The 18131-nt window shown below is 38.6% G+C and overlaps 1 pseudogene; it reads left to right on the top strand.

Annotated features, from left to right (window-relative positions):
• Positions 1–8752: 8752 nt before the first annotated feature.
• Positions 8753–10582, top strand: LOC100429154 (bromodomain-containing protein 7 pseudogene; annotated as a pseudogene).
• Positions 10583–18131: the final 7549 nt, after the last annotated feature.

The following is an 18131-nucleotide window of genomic DNA, read 5'->3' as shown; positions in this document are numbered from 1 at the left end:
CGATTCTCCTGCCTCAGCCTCCCGAATAGCTGGGATTACAGGCGCGTGCTACCACCAGCTAATTTTTGTATTTTTAGTAGAGACAGGGTTTCACCATGTTGGCCAGGCTGGTCTCAAACTCCTGACCTCAGGTGATTTGCCCACCTCAGCCTCCCAAAGTGCTGGGATTACAGGCGTAAGCCATGTCTCCAGGCCGAAAGAATACATTTCTGTTGTTTTAAGTCACCCAGTTTTTGGTAATTGGTTGCAGCAGCCTTGGGAAACTAACACAGGAGAGAGAGGGAAATGCTTCATGGATATTATCTATTCATTGGCTGTCTCCCTCACCACTCCCCCACTGAAGGATTTCTGTCTGTCCTTTCACTGCTGTGTCTCCAGAGTCTAGAGAAGTCCAAGTACCTACTAGGCAGTCCATAAATATTTGCTGAACCAAGTAATAGTGGAGAATGTGATTTCCGACATGCTTGATAGTATGAAATATAAAGGCTGAAATGAGGAGAGGACATTTCTTTAAGGTGGGGGCACAGATCTTAATAAAGAGGCAGGAAGGAGCCCTGAGCAGAAATGGGCCATGATTTTGCCCTTTCGGAAGGTTCAAGTGGGGGGAATGGCAGCCTTTGGAGGAAGCAGGATGAGTGCTTTAGGACAGGTTCTGGGAGTGTGGTTTAGCTCAGCAGTGGGAGCGCTGAGGGCTTTTAGCAGCAGACTGACCTGGTAGAAACGGTATTAAGAATTTTATATGTTTATGTACCTGCAACAGATATTATTATTATTATTAGAGACGGTGCCTTGCTTTGTCACCCACGCTGGAGTGCAGTGGCGTGATCTCAGCTCACTGCAACCTCTGCCTCCCAGGCTCAAGTGATTCTCCTGCCTCAGCCTCCCGAGTAACTGGGACTACAGGCACGTGCCACCATGCCCAGCTAATTTTTGCATTTTTAGTAAAGACAGGGTCTCACTGTGTTGGCCAGGCTGGTCTCGAACTCCTGGCCTCAGGTGATCCACCCGCCTTGGCCTCCCAAAGTGCTGAGATTACAGGTGTGAGCCACCACCCCGGCCAGATATTATTCTTTAGGTCTTATATGCCGGTGGATTTTTCTTTTTCCAAGTCTGAATTTGGCTATAATTGTAAAATATAATTAGTTCTTATTTAATGCCAGCATAACTCTGAGAGGGCAATTTTTCAGTTTTTTTGATCCAGCATTTACCCTACATTCTCAACATTTTCATGCCATTCACCATTTCCTTGCATTTTGCCTCAGCTGTCCTAAATACTAGCCCCCTCCACTGTTGTGTTTCTGCAATTAATAAATGCTGTTTTATTGGATGCTGAGTTGGTCACGTTGCCTTTGTCAGTTCTCTTGGTCACAAAACATATGGCTTTGTTATGGCTGATTATAACTGACTAGCAATATTTATATAACGTTTCATCTCCAGGACTTCCCCAGCCACGTGGAACTGTAAGTCCAATTAAACTTCTTTCTTTTGTAAATTGCCCAGTCTCAGGTATGTCTTTATTAGCAGCGTGAAAACAGACTAATACACTTTACACTTCACAACCACCCTAGGAAACACGTACTCATTTTATGAATGAAAAAGCTGATCATCAGAGAGGCTGAAGGCCTTGTCCGTCTGTCTCACTCCAGAGTTTTTGCTCTGGTCTACCACAGCGCATTGGCTCTGGCTGGAATTGTTTTTCAAACACATTTATGGCTTCTAGGATATTTGTATCAAATATTGCTTGAAGGGAGCAATTGGCTAGGACTCATTTTAATACGCACACACACACAAACACACACATATATACAGATTTTCTGGTATGGTCTTTGTTGCAATGATATTGTTGCTCCATTTGTACTCATTGCCTTGGACCCAGTCCTCCATACAGTCAACATATACACATGCTCAGGGAACATATATTTGGGCCCAATATGGGTTATACATTTTCTCCTCCACAAAAAGAGTTATGAAATAATTTTAAAATTTCAATGATTTTAAAGTACTTTTAAAATTTAAATGATTTTAAAGTAAAATCATTTGTGGTATCCACTGAAGGCAAAAAGTGTTATATAAATGCTAAATAATAATATTGTAAAGCCCCTATATTCTGTGAGAATGAGCACTATATAAATGCTAACTAGAATAGAATAGAAAATGTATTGATACATTGATAAATGGCTTATCAATGTATCAGGCTTCTTGTGTTTCATATGATATATATATATAGAACTTGCAGCAAAAATGCAAAAGTAAATACTTATCTATTTTAATAATTATATAGCTGTACTGTTCATGATAACACTGTGACTCTCTAAATCATTTTGTACCTAAGAAGAAGAGGCCTTTTCCTGTTACCTATTACTGTGAAACAAACTACCCCAGACCTTAGTGGCTTAAGTCATCAGGCATTTTATTACCTCTTATGATTCTGTGAATTACCTGGGCTCAGATGCCTGCTCCACATGGTTCGCCTGAGGCTGGAGTCATTTGGAGGTGCAACTAGGCTGGACTACCCAAGATGGCTTACTTGCATAGGTGGCAGTTGCTGGTAGTGGTTGGCTGGTTGCTCAGTTGGGAGTCAACTGGAGTGCCTCAGTTTTCTTCTACTGGCTTCACTGTAGGGCTTGGGTTTCGCATACTATGGTGGCTGGGAACATTCCAAGCAGACCAGTCCCAATGTACAGCACCTTATTGAGCCTCTGCTTGCCCTGTTTGCTAATGACCCATCAGCCAAAGTAAGTCATGAGATCAAGTCTAGAGTCAATGTGGGGAGGACTATATAAGGCATGAATACCTTAAGGTGTGGTTAAATCAGAGCCATCATTGTAATAGTCCACCACAGAGCCACAGCCAGCCTTGAAAATATCCTCGTATCCCTGAGTGGCACAGAAATAGATGAGACCCTTGCCATCAACACCATCATAGTGAAGATCTAGAACAGAAGGTTGCAGGGCTTACAACAGTCGTTCCATACAAGACACCTCAGTGATGACCTGTGTGGAATGGTAATGAAGGACTAGACGGGATAATTGTGACCCTAATACAAAATAGAACCATCACACCCATGGCACTCTATAACTCTCATGTATTACTTCAGAATACATTCAACTGCAAGTAGCATAAAAGACAATTCTAATGACTTTAGAAAGAGACCTTTATTTCTCTCACATAATAAGATGTCCAAAAAACAGACGGTTACACAAATTGGTTCTATAGTTCAACAATGTGTTTGTAATTTTTGGCTGTTCCTGCATGGTCATAAGATTGCTGCCCCAGCTCCAGGCATCACATCTGAGATCAAAGCAGGAAGAAGGAAGAGGGAGGGAGGAGCTAGCATCAAGCCATCTGAAATCAAAAGCTTCGCTAGAAATTTTCAGCTGACTTCTTCTTATGTCTCACTGGCCAGAATTGGTTACCCCAGCTGGAAAGAAGGCAAAGGAAAGGAATAGTCAGCTGACACTTCGCTGCTCAACATGGTATCAAGAGTCTGTAAATAAAGGAGTTGGGGTGGGGGCAGTTATACTGGTTAAAAAAAAGTGTCTGTCACTACCCTGAAACTTAAAAAAACAACCCAGAAACAAACCCAAAAACAACCTAGAAGTGTCTGAGATAAAAGCAGCTATAACCTTGATAGAATGAGATCTTGAAATCCAAATTAAGTTATTTTAAAGAAAAACAAAGTTACATACAGTTGCTATGATTAGATAATATCTCTGAAGGATTATTCCCTGGCACATAGCAAGTGCCAATACATGTTAGCTGTTGCGGTAAATATGATGTAACAGTAGTGGTGATGAAGATATTAATTATTATTACAACTGGCATGAGATAAATTAAGGTTTACCCATTCATCCGACAAACACTTATTGAGCTTTTTCTTCATACAAGAACCTTTACAATTCAAATCTTAGGAAGCAAAGAGTTTAGTGGGTGATTCATAATATTAGGGGAAAAAACATTTATTTTGGATGCAGTATTAAGAGAAAAAGATAAGTGCTTTTGGAAAACATTCCTAATGATTCAGAATGCAATTCATTCTCCTTAAGAACATACCTGTGGAGATGGAAAACATTCTGACCTCAATTAAAAATTTTTTGTGTGTGGTAAAAAGCACATAATACTCAATTGAAGGTCAGGAGTGCTGGCTCATGCCTGTAATCCTAGCACTTTGGGAGGCTGAGGCAGGAGGATCACTTGAGCTCAGGAGTTTGAGACCATCATGGGCAACATAGTGAGACCTCATCCCTACTCAAATTAAAAAAAAAAAAAAAAGCTGGGCATGATGGTACAGACCTGTAGTCCCAGCTACTCAGGAAGCTGAGGCGGGAGGAACACTTCAGCCTGGGAGGTCAAGGCTGCAGTGAGCTGTGTTGACACCACTGCACTCCAGTCTGGGTGACAAAGTGAGACCCTGTCTCAAAAATAAATAAATAAATACTCAATTGACCATCTTAGCCATTTTAAAGTGTACAGTACAGTAATAAAAAGATATTTTTGTTGCAGTACCAGTTTCAGTAAAAATAACAGTAAACATTTTATTGGAATAAGGAAATATATAGACTTGAAGAAAGAGGGAATATCACGGTTCAAAACCTGTCAGTTTTGGGCTGTTTTATGATTTTCTTTAACTTGGTTTGACTTTTTGAGTCAGCAGAAGATTAAAGTTGATACAGAAACACACACACATTCCTCTGTGAGAATGTCTTGGTTATGGAGATGTGTCTGCTCTTTGTAATAAAAAAGGACACAGGTTTACTGCTAAGCCCAGGCAGGTTTGCTGGGCCAGCTCTGAGGGCTCAGAATGAAAACACAGAAGAAAAACCAAAACAGGTAACATGCTGCAAAAAGTGCACAGAACTTTTCTGAGTGTAAGAGAAGGGCACAGGGAGAAGAGAATGGGATGAGGTTGTGAGGGGTGGAATGGCAGGGAGTATTGACAGGATGGATTTCAGGAGGGAACATGAGAGAAAACAAAACTCAAAGGATGGTTTGGCATGATCCAAAAACAACAGATAGAAGGTAAATAAATATTTCCTTAAAAGAGGAAAATATTTCCTTGAAGTTTCCCCAAAAAAGGAAGAAAAATGAAGGGAAAGAAAGAGAAGCAAAGGAGATGGGGAAAAAGGGGAAGGAAAGGAGACATCAATAAAGGTCAAAGCCAAAGAAAACAAGAAGCAAGTCTAATGGTTGGAATTCGAGTCCCAGAAGAAGAATAATACAGGAAATAGCACAATTCTAGGCAAGAAGAGATACAACAGTCAGGTTACTTTTAAGAAGAGGAAAGTACCTTTTGGCCTCAACTCCCAGCTTCCAGTAATTTGATAAAAGGACGAACACAGAGGAAAGAAGACAGGCAACTGCTGAGGTCTTTGAGAAAACGGAGTTGTACCTTTGGCCACATAAGTGCATATCTACAAGGAGGGCGATACTGTAGACACCAAGGGAATGGGCACTGTCCAAAAAGAAATGCCCCACAAATGTCACCATGGCAAAACTAGAAGAGTCTACAAAGTTACCTAGCATGCTATTGGCATCATTGTAAACAAACAAGTTAAGGGCAAGATTCTTGCCAAGAGAATTAATATGCATATTGGGCATATTTAAACACTCTAAGAGCCAAGATGACTTTCTGAAAGTGTGTGAAGGAAAATCATCAGAATAAAGAGTGAAGCTAAAGAGAAACCTGAAGCTGCAGCCTGTTCCACCCAGAGAAGCACACTTTGTGAGAATCAGTGAAAAGGAGCCTGAGCTGCTGGAGTCTATTAATGGAATTCATGGTATAACAGGTGGAAAAAAAAAGAAGAAGAAGAAGAAGACTTCCGGATTGTAAAGGAAGAAAGAGAAAGAGGAGGAGGAGGAAGGGAAAGAGGAGGCAAAAATAAATTTGAAAGCTCTTTGAAACCACAAAATATGGTAAAATGAATAATGTTAAGAAGAGAGTACACTGTCAATCATATCTTAATATGTAAAAATTATGTATAATAGCTAGAGATAAGTCTGTAGAACTCAAAGAGAAGAGAAACTTAATGTAAACATTAGTACAATTACATTATATATTAAGAGTCTGGATCATAACTACAAAAAAATGAAAGTAGGCAAGCAGAATTAGTAAAAATTTTTGACAGATAGTAATTGAGGTTGAAAAACTGGGGTGTATAATATACTACTTTTCTAATCATATTATGCATTTGTTAATTATCCTTTCAGGTATCTAATCATGAAATCGTTATCTAAGGCTGGCTCTGTAGCAAGTCTTATGCTAGGAGCTAGAGTTTGAAAGGCAGGTAGTAGTCTCTGCCAATGAGAAATGCATATCTCATGGGGAGACATAGATATATTGTAGTACAGGAAATGCAGGAAGGAACCTCACATTTTGGGTGTGCCTACTATGTGACAAAGACCATGCAATGTACTAAATACCTGCATATATTATTTCACGATAACAGCTAAAGCCAATTTCTTATAAGTTTAAAAATTTATCAGAAACCTAGAAAATTGTTCACTCAATATACTAACTAGACAAAATTTTAAACTTACATCTTAATAAATTGTCAAAGGACTTTATTTTTAATGGCAAGGGAAGCTTTCAAGGGATCTAGTCTCTACGCACGTAGAAGAAAACAAACTGAAAAGAAAGCAGTTGGGATGGGTTTCAGAGAGAAAAGGGGATTACATAAAATAATGTCTGGAGTGAGGTTGAGCAATGGAGACATTCTTGAGAATGGTTTTTACAAAAGTAAAAGAAATTCTGAAATGTATTAATGTTGAAATCAAAAAATAAAGGAAATCATTTAACTGAAGACTACACAACTCAAGAACTGAGCTGAATTATTATTTTCTGTTGAAAACAGAATGTGCTCCTGGATATCATGGCCTCACTACTAAGGTCTACAAGATGTCTGAACATAGCCCAAAGGATACCTGGAACTGAGATACCAAAGGCACATGGAGGAAAGCTTATGTGGGGCCCAGGTGTTCACGGGTCCACAGGCATGCATTATTCTGTATCAGACACACACAAAAGAATCTTTAAAAAGTTCACAGTTTTCGAGAGCAAACCAACTGCAAAACTAGCAGAAGAAAAGAAATAACCAAAATCAGAGCTAAAATGAATGAAATTTCATACAAAAAAATCAATGAAACTAAAAGTTACTTCTTTGAAAGAATAAATAAGATTGATAGACCACTACCTAGATTAATAAAGAAAAAAAGAGAGAAGATCCAAATAAACACAATCAGAAATCACAAAGGTGACAGTACCAACAACTCCACAGAAATACAAAAGCCCTCAGAGACTATTATGAACACCTCTATGCACACAATCTGGAAAACTTAGAAGTAATGGGTAAATTCTTGGATACATAGAACCTCTCATAATTCAACCAAGAAGAATTTGAAATCCTGAACAGACCAATAATGAGTTCTGAAATTGAATCTGTAATAAAAAACCTGCCAACCCAAAAAAGCTCTGGACCACACAAATTCACAGCTGAATTATATGAGACATATAAAGAAGAGCTTGTACCAATCCTACTGAAATTATTCCAAAACACTGAGGAGGAGGGAAGCCTCCCTAACTCATTCTGTGAGGCCAGCATCATCCTGATACCAAAACCTGGCAGAGACATGACAAAAAAAGAAAACTTCAGGTCAATATCCTGGTGAACATAGACACAAAAATTCTTCCACACAATACAAGCAAAGTGAATCCAGCAACCTATCAAAAAGCTAATTCACCATGATTGAGTAGGCTTTATCCCTGCCATACAAGGTTGGTTCAACATATGCAAATCAAGAAATGTGATTCATTACAGAAACAGAACTAAAAACAAAAACCACATGACCATCTCAATAGATGCAGAAAAGGCTTTTGATAAAATACAGCATCTCTTCATGTTGAAGACATTCAACCTAGGAAATGAAGGAACATAACTCAAAATTGTAAGAGTCATCTATGACAAACCCACAGCCAACATCATACTGAACAGGCAAAAACTGGAAGCATTCTCCCTGAGAACTGAAATAAGAGAAGGATCCTCACTCTCATGACTCCTATTCAATATAATACTGGAAGTCCTAGCCAAAGCAACCAGGCAAGAGGAAGAAATAAAAGGAATCCAAATAGGAAAAGAGTAAGTTGAATGATCTCTCTTCATAGACAATATGATTCTATACCTAGAAATCCCCACAGCTTCTGCCCAAAGCCTCCTAGAATTGATAAACAACTTCAGTAAAATTTCAGGATACAAAATCAACACACAAATATCAGTAGTATTTCTATACATCAAAAACATCCAAACTGAGGACCAAATAAAAAATGCAATTCTATGCTGCAGAAGGATGGTGTATAATAATAATAATAAAGAATACAATTCTATTCACAAGAGCCACAAAAAGAATAAAATACCTAGGAATACAGCTAATCACAGAGGCGAACAATCTCTCCAACAAGAGTTATAAAACACGGCTGAAAGAAATCAGAGACAACAAAAGCAAATGGAAAAACATTCCATGCTCATGAATAAGAAGAATCAATGTTGCTATGGTCATACTGCCCAAAGCAATTTACAGATTCAGTGCTATTTCCTATCAAATTACCAACATCGTTTTTCACAGAATTAGAAAAAACTATTCTTAAATTCACATGGGGCCTCTGCGGGCTGCTCCCGCCCTTCGCTGGCCTGGCCTGGACCAGAAGCTGCGCTGTGGGCCTGGTCTTCGCTCTGGGGGCGGGCACCGGAGCTGATAGGACATGGGCAAGAAGCACAGGGAACGCCAAGTCGAAAAAACACTTCTATGAGGAGTATGTATAGAAGCCCTTGAGGCTGGTCCTCAAAGTAGGAGGGAACGAAGTCACCAAACTCTCCACGGGTAGCTCAGAGCATGACTCCAACCTCTTCGAAGGCAAGTAAGATCATGACAAACACAAGGACAGAATGCAGAAAAAGAGAAAGAAAGGCGAGAAACAGGTTCCAGGGGAAGATAAAGAGATAAAATGTAGAAGAGTTAAGGAGGATAAAAAGAAGCGGGATTGAGACCTTGTGGAGAATGAGGCAGAAAAAGACCTCCAGTGTCATGCCCCTGTGAGATCCTCTCACAAGCTCTTTAGCCAAACAAGAAGAAGTAGAACAGACACCCCTTCAAGAAACTTTGAATCAACTGATGAGACAATTGCAGAGAAAAGACCCAAGTGCTTTCTTTTCATTTCCTGTGACTGATTATATTGCTCCTGGCTACTCCATGATCATTAAACAACCAAGGGATTTTAGTACTATGAAAGAAAAGGTCAAGAACAATGACTACCAGTCGATAGAACTAAATGATAACTTCAAACTAATGTGCACTAATGCCATGATTTACAACAAACCAGAGAGCATTTACTATACAGCTGCAAAAAAGCTGTTGCACTCGGGGATGACAATTCTTAGCCAGGAAAGAATTCAGAGCCTGAAGCAGAGTATAGACTTCATGGATGACTTGCAAGAAACTCAAAAGCAGAAAGATAGAACAGACTGGGGAGGATGGAGGCAGAGTGGGGAGGATGGAGGTTGCTGGTCGAGAGAGAGAGGACTCTGGAGATGCTGAAGCACAAGCCTTCAAGAGTCCTGGCAAAGAAAATTAAAATGTAGACAAAGATGTGCTTGAAGATAAGTTTAAAAGCAATAATTCAGAGAGAGAGAGCAGGAGCAGCTTGACCAAATCGTGAAGGAATCTGGAGGAAAGCTGACCAGACAGCTTGTGAACAGTCAGTGCAAATTTGAAAGAAGAAAACCAGATGGAACAACAACGTTGGGACTTCTCCTTCCTGTGGATCCCATTGTAGAAGTGTGAGATTTGAATTATGGACCCTACAGTTCTTATGCACCGTGTTATGACTCCACTTTTGGAAATATCAGCAAGGATGATTCTAATTTAATATATCCAACCCATGGGGAAGACTCTGATCTTCCAACTGATTTCAGCATCCATGAGTTTTGGGCCACATGCCAAGACTATCCATATGTTATGGCAGATAGTTTACTGGATGTTTTAACAAAAGGAGGGAATTTCAGGACCCTACAAGAGTTGGAGATGTCATCGCCTGAAGATGAAGGCCATACTAGGACACTTAACACAGCAAAAGAAATGGAGATTATAGAACTAGAACCAGCAGGGTGTTTGGACCCTAATACACAAGACAGGGTCACAGCACTGAAAGTAGTAAACTTTGGTGTTCCAGTTGAAGTTTTTGACTCTGAAGAACCTGAAGTATTCAGAAGAAACTTGATGAGGCCACCAAATTATTCAGGGAGCTCTAGGAAGCCCAGAACGAGTATTTGAGCACCAGACCCCCTCCCAGTATGATCTGTCTCTTAGGTGCCTCCTGCAGAGAAATGCATCTCGCTGAACAAGTGACCAATAATCTTAAAAACTTGCACAGCAAGTAACTCCAGGTGATATTGTAAGCATGTATGAATTTCAAAAAGCAATGGGGATTTCCATTCTTTCCCCCATCATGGAAAACAACTTTGTAGATTTAACAGAAGATCTCAAAGAACCTAAAAAGATGGATGTTGCTGAGTGTGGACCTGGTGGGAGTTGAGGCACCTGGTATTTGATTATATATTATTATATACTTTTTCATTCTTAACTTAGAAATACTTTTCAGAAGATATTAAATATTTTTAAATTGTGTTTTTAATTAAACTTTGGAACAGTGAATTTGAATGTTCCAGAGGGGAAAAAAATAAATAAGTATAAATAAAATTCACATGGAACCAACAAAGAGCATGAATAGCTAAAGCAATCCTAAGCAAAAAGAACAAATCTAGGGGTATCATGTTATCCAACTTCAAACTATACTACAAGGCTATGGTAACCAAAACAAACAAACAAACAAAAAAGCATCATACAAAAACAGACACATAGACCAATAAAACAGGTTAGAGAACCCAGAAATAAAGCTTCACATTTATAACTATCTGATCTTCAACAAAGTTGACAATAACAAGCAATGAGAAAAGGACTTCCTATTCAATAAATGGTCCTGGGATAACTGGCTAGTCATCCACAGAAGATTGAAACTGGACCCCTTCCTTTCACTGTATATACAAATCAACTCAAGATAGATGAATACTTAAATGTAAGACCTCAAACTATACAGACCCTAGAAGAAAACCTAGGAAATACCATTCTAGACAAGCCTTTGCAAAGATTTCGTGACAGTCTCCAAAAGCAGTTACAACAACAAAGTAAACAGACAATCTGTAGGAGAAAATACTTGTAAACTATGCATCTGATAAAGGCCTAACATCCAGAATATGTAAGGAACCTAAACAGATCAACAAGTGAAAAACAACCCCTTTAAAAAATGGGCAAATGATATGAACAGACTCTTTTCAAAAGAAGACATACATATTGCCAAAAAGCATAGGAAAAATGCTCAACATTACTAATAATTAGAGAAATGCAAATTAAAACCACAATGAGATACCATCTCCCACTAGTCAGAATGGCTATTAACAGATGTTTGGGAGGCTGCAGAGAAAAGAGAACTCTTACACATTGCTGGTGGGAATGTAAATTAGTTCAGCCACTGTGGAAAGCATTTTTGAGATTTCTCAAAGGACTTAGAGCTACTATTCAACCTGGCAATCCCATTACTGAGTATACACCCAAAGGAATATAAACCATTCTACCAAAGAGATACATGCATTCATATGTTCATTTTAGCACTATCTATAATAGCAAAGACATGGAATCAACGTAGATGCCCATCAACAATGGACTGGATAAAGAAAATGCAGTACACCATGGTATACTATGTAGCTATAAAAAGGAACAAAATTGTGCCCTTGCAGCAACATAGATGCAGCTAGAGGCCATTATCTTGAGCGAATTAGCACAGGAATCAAATATTGCATGTTCTCACTTATAACTGAGAGCTAAACGTTGAGTACACATGGACACAAAGGGGAGAACAACAGACACCAGGGCCTACTTGAGGGTGGAGAGAGGGAGGAGGGTGAGGGTTGAAAAACTACCTGTCAAGTACCATGCTCATTACCTGGGTGATGACATTATTTGTATGCCAGTCTCCAGCAACATGCAACTTATTCATGTAACAAATCTGCACATGTACCCCCTGGACCTAAAATAAAAGTTGAAAAGAGAAAAAAAAAAAAAGATAATACCTTCTGCTGTGACAAACAAAGCTGAAAAAAACACCAGTGACTTAATAAGAGTTTATTTTGAGCACCTAAAAAAGTTCACAGTTTTTGTTTTTAAGATAGAAATGGAAAACTTTCAAATCTGGAGACACCAATTTTACTCTATTTTTCATAGTAAGACTTGTGGATGGCTGTTCCTGGAATAATTGGCCAGAATAGCAAAATACACAGGATTTTAGCATATCCATGAAAGAAAGTAACTGAATTATTCTAGTTCAGGAAGAAATGTAGTGTTTTATAAAGACGTCATAAATCACTTACAAAAGGAAGATTTACCAGTAAATGAGACAATTACATAGCTATTGGAGAAAAAGTAAAGTTGAATATCTGCATTGCTATATGCCAAAATAAATTTCAAAGAGATTAAAGATTTAAATATAAAAATAAGCATAGCAACTAGAAGAAAGAGAGTTGAATTTCTTTTACTTTACATTGGAGAAAGACATTCAAGCATGAAATCAAAGGCAGAAAGCCATGAAGAAAAATATTAACAAATGAAACTTATGAAAACATTCAAAACTCCTATATATTTTTTTAAAGCCATAATTCATTTAAAGGCAAAAAACAAAGTAGAAGAATAGTTGAGTCATATCTGACAGATGATTTGATATATAAAGAGTACTTATCAATAAAAGACACTCAACATAAAAAATGGGCAAAGACAAGAATAGTCAAATCATACATAATACATGCAAATGGCCAATAAACATGAAAATCTTCAACTTTGCCAATAATTAAAGATAGGATATTTGCCTACAAAGTTAGCTAAAAATGTTTACAGTTATAACAGCAGTGTTTTTGAATAAATAGAGAAGTGAATACTCTCAAAGTTGGCTATGAGTATAAGTTGGTATAATTTTGTAGGTAATTTAGCAATGTGTATAAATATGCTTAAGATAAAGATATACTTGACTTAGTAATTCTCTAATCAGTCTGTTCTAAGGATTAACTATTAATTTATTATTGAGTAATTATAAATTATTATTTTTTGAAAATTTATGATTTTGAAAGTTTTATATACAAAACTGAAATTTTTATATACAAGTTTATTCAACTTATTTTTGACAGCATTATTTTTAATAATAAAAAATGGAAAACAACATAAATGATCACTATTTGGAAATTATAGCCCAATCATATGCAAGTATTAAAATTCATGTTTTTAAAAGAATATTTTAAAATACAGGAAAGTATACTCGCTGCAATGCTTATGCGGGAAATACGAACCTTATAACCTGTGTGATCATAATTTTTTTTTTTTTGAAATGGAGTCTCGCTCTGTGGCCCAGGCTGGAGTGCACTGGCCGGATCTCAGCTCACTGCAAGCTCCGCCTCCCGGGTTCACGCCATTCTCCTGCCTCAGCCTTCCGAGTAGCTGGGACTACAGGTGCCCGCCACCCCGCCCGGCTAGTTTTTTTTTTTTGTATGTTTTTAGTAGAGACTGGGTTTCACCGTGTTAGCCAGGATGCTCTCAATCTCCTGACCTCGTGATCCGCCTGTCTTGGCCTCCCAAAGTGCTGGGATTACAGGCTTGAGCCACTGCGCCTGGCCCATAATTTTTTTAAATTGCCAAAGATTTGTTCTTATCCTCCACTGATTTACCCCTAGGTCATAACAGACATTCAATAATTTTCTTTGAATTTAAAAGAAATGAAATTTTTTGTACACAAAAACAAACTATGAGTTTATTCTAGGTGGCAGGCTTATAGGTGATTCTTATTTCTTCTGTATGATTTAATTTTCAACTTTCCACAGAGAATGTTTACAACTTTTATGAGTAAAGAAATCTTATTGATTTGGGTTATAAAACATGATCCCAGAATATATTAAGGGAGCTAAGAGAAAATGAATTTTTTGTTGTTATGTGAATTTTTAAGAGACAATTTTTAATTCTAGACTACCAGAATATGGCCTTTCATATCCTACAACAGGCTGCACTCTGGGGCAATGGGCGGTATGTAATGTGTGCTAGTGTTGGCAGCTAACATCACAGCATCTTACTGCATGAATGGATGAAAAACTAGCCTTTCAAGAGGGAAGTGAGGCAAGCCTGCCCATTGTATTAAAGGCAACTTAAAAGTGGCCCATGAGGCCGGGCGCGGTGGCTCATGCCTGTAATCCCAGCATTTTTCGGGGCCAAGGCGGGCGGATCACGAGATCAGGAGATCCAGACCATCCTGGCTAACACGGTGAAACCCCGTCTCTACTAAAAATACACAAAATTAGCCGGGCGGGGTGGCGGGCGCCTGTAGTCTCGGCTACACGGGAGGCTGAGGCAGGAGAATGGCGAGAATCCAGGAGGCTGAGCTTGCAGTGAGCCGAGATCGCACCACCGCACTCCAGCCTGGGCGACAAAGTGAGACTCTGTCTCAAAAAAAAAAAAAAAATAGTGACCCATGAATCCATCATCAGTGTTTATGTTCTCTTGATCCTTAATTAAGAAATAGAACGGGCATGGTGGCTTATGCCTGTAATCCCAGCACTTTGGGAGGCCGAGGTGGGCGGATCACTTGAGGTCAGGAGTTCGATACCAGCCTGGCCAACATGGTGAAACCCCATCTCTACTAAAAATACAAAAATTAGCTGGGCATAGTGGCGAGCGTCTGTAATTCCAGCTACTCAGGAGGCTGAGGCAGGAGAATCACTTGAGCCTGGGAGGCAGAGTTTGGAGTGAACCTAGATCGAGCCACTGCTTTCCAGCCTGGGCAATAGAGCGAGACTGTCTCAAAAAAAAAAAAAAAAAAAAAAGGTTGAAGGCAAAACTTGAGCATAAAGTGTAAAGATGAGAGCCTTTTATCGTCTTAGCCTAGTTCTGGTTTCTGCAGGTAATGTCAGTCACCCTGGCAACCACATAATGGGGCCATTACTTTGTATTTATAAATTCTACAGCAGAGGAACTGGAGACAGATCAAGAGGAAAAATGTGTTGCCCATACTGTGTACAGCACATATTTACTTAGCCTGCTTGTCCTGCAATCTTCTAACCCCCATGAGAACAGAAAAGTTTGCTTCCATCCTATCTGCATCTACTTTGGAGCAGAGGGAATAGCACATAGTGAAAGAAGCCAAACACAAAAAGCCACATACTGTATGATTCCATTTGTGTAAAATGTTCACAACAGCCAAATCCATGAGGACAGAAAGTCGATTAGCATTTGTCTGGGCTGGAGGGAGGGGGAACAGGGAGTGACTGTTAACAGGTACAGATTTCTTTCTGGGGTGAAGAAAGTATTCTGGAATTAGATAGTAACGGTGGCTGCACAATTCTGGGAATACACAAAACCCACTCGATGGTAGATGTGAAAATGGTGAGCTTTACGGCATGTAAATTATATCTAGATTTAAAAGGAAAACATATTGAATAGAGTATAAAAGACCAGAAAGACTCATGTGGAGGAGGCTGGGTCTGGCAGAGGGAGGAACTACTCCAGCTGGGTCTACCCAGCCTAATCATCCTTCTGTGGCAGATCCTGGAGGGGTTCTTAACCCTGCAATTCTAAAAACAGCAAAAAGGTTCCTTGATAACAAATGACTCAAACTATACTATATGCAAGGACAAAAGACATGTTATCACATAAAAAGTGTTTTATGTCTTTATATATATTTAATATATAAAACATATATTAGTATCTAAACATTCCAATGTTTACTTACAGTTTCTCTTCACTAAAAAGTTGATGGGGAGAATTATAAGGCCTGATTAGGGCATAATTTCTGTTACAGAACTTTCTGGATTCATACCCTCTCTGTTTCTGTTGATTCTCTCCTACGGGACACACTGTTAGTGGCTTCACGGCGTCTGCTCTGAAAGCATTATGTCCATATCTTATCTGTTATTTTCTACATTTTAATGAAAGTGTTGCACTAATTGCTGACATCTTTGCACCATTATTGATTGTCAACATTTGATCGCAAACATTTATGTCTTCCTAAAGAACAAAATGCCAGAATGAAATAATTAATATGTGCTAAGCCAAGTGTGTGTGCTCACAATTTAAAAACTGTGTGTCATAAACATTTTTAGGCCCAATGAAATGAACTACAAAAAGAAGGCAATAAGTTTTATCCAAGTATTTTGAATGCAAATGAATATGAAGGCAACCGTAATTCATACCTCATTAAAGAACAATTGCAAAAACATCACCAAACTGTGACATAATTATTGAACCATGTCAGAAACTCATATTTTTTTCTTCTTTCATGATTTTTATTTCTTCTGCACATTAGTAGGAGAATGTGCAAGTGTGGGGAAGAAAATAGGTTATTTAAAATAAATGAAAGTTATATAACAATTGAGTCACCTCCAGTGTTTAATAAAGCATTTAGCCTGGTTATTATTCCACGCATGAAAACTGTAAGTTTAATATTTCTGTTAACTATGAGTGAAGTTTAAAATTCAAAACCTGTAGTCAAAAAGATGAATCAAGACCACACAGATACGATTTTTTTTTCTTTTGAGATAGGGTCTCGCTCTGTCACCCAGGCTGTAGTGCAGTGGCATAATCATAGCTCACTGCAGCCTCGAACTCCTGGGTTCATGCAATCCCATCTCAGTCTCCGGAGTAGCTGGAATTACAGCCGTGAGCCATCATGCTCCTCCCGGATACGATTCTTAAAAGGATCAATGAAATAAAATTCATTAAAGATGAAATTAAACAAAAAGTTTAATAAAACAGATCACTTGCAAGACTAGCATTTGGCAACTGATCCTATTAAAATCCAGTTTGTCAGAGGATGCATGAATGCATATATATTATCCATGCATCAAAAATAATACATTTATTAAAAACCCTGGGATATAAATTTTTATGGTAACTGAAGATTTAAGCATGAAAAACTACTTCTAGAGGTGCTTCCAAAACATTCTGGTGTCGGAGAACCCTGAAAATAGTTTTGATACTCTCTAGGATGCAGTTTCATGGGTTGTTACATTCTGAAGTACTTACTACTTTGCTGTCTATGTGGTTCGGTGAAATGTCATTCCTGATCTGAATCTCTCTGCTTATGTAACTGATCAGCGGACTGAAATCTGCAGGTCTTCCATTCCATTTGGTGAACATGGGCTTGCCTGTCACCCTTCATTGTGCTTCTTCAAAGAACAGTTGCCACCTTATCTGGGAACAGCTCTCTTTAAGAGTGCTACTCATGTGAAATAATCTTTCACCACTGAGGCCACTATTTCCTTAGCACAAGAAGAGACATTTATCTTGCTGCTAATGGATAATTAATTTTAAAAATGTATATTATGACACAATTTTTTAAAAAGGGAAAAGGCAAGCTGGACAATGGGACTAAATGTCCCTTCTTCCAATTGACTCCTATTTGGCTCTTCCAATGTCATCCCAAACACAGATAACTTTTCTTTCATGAATTGTTCTCCTGAATGATTTATACGTGTCGTGTTATCTGAGGCTCTCTCCAGGTCCCCTGGTGGATTTAACCAGCCATCAGCTGCATAATTGTTAATTTTAACACTATAAAAGGTTCTGATGCAGAAGAGATATGGTGTTGGTAGAAGAATTAATTGAAATGTATCTCCCAATCACACTAGTCTGCTACTGCTGGTTTCCCACACACAGAAATTATACTTTAGATTTAAGGTTAAAATAAATTTACATCTTTGCTGCTCATAAAGCTTTGGGTCTAGTGGTAAATGGAAACGTTAATTGTTTCTAATACCCATGAAGGTTTTTCACCCTGAGAACAATTCCGGGAACCGTGCAGGTCACGGTCCAATGCACGTTTTCATAGGTAGAGTAGCTCTTGCAGTCAAAGGCTGACAAGAGAGAGGGTGGGAAGGAAGGTTATGGGAAAAAAATGAGGGAGAGAGGAGAAACTGGGAAGGATGAGAAGAAAGAAAATAATATGTGTCATTTATTACTAAATCTGCAGTCCTTCTTTTACACTTCTCAACAAGAATGAT

This window comes from Macaca mulatta, chromosome 17 (genome assembly GCF_049350105.2).
Source record: "Macaca mulatta isolate MMU2019108-1 chromosome 17, T2T-MMU8v2.0, whole genome shotgun sequence".
In the NCBI taxonomy this organism is placed as follows: Eukaryota; Metazoa; Chordata; class Mammalia; order Primates; family Cercopithecidae; genus Macaca; species Macaca mulatta.
Note: the sequence above shows the minus strand (reverse complement) of the source record. Positions and strands in the feature narration are given on the sequence as shown.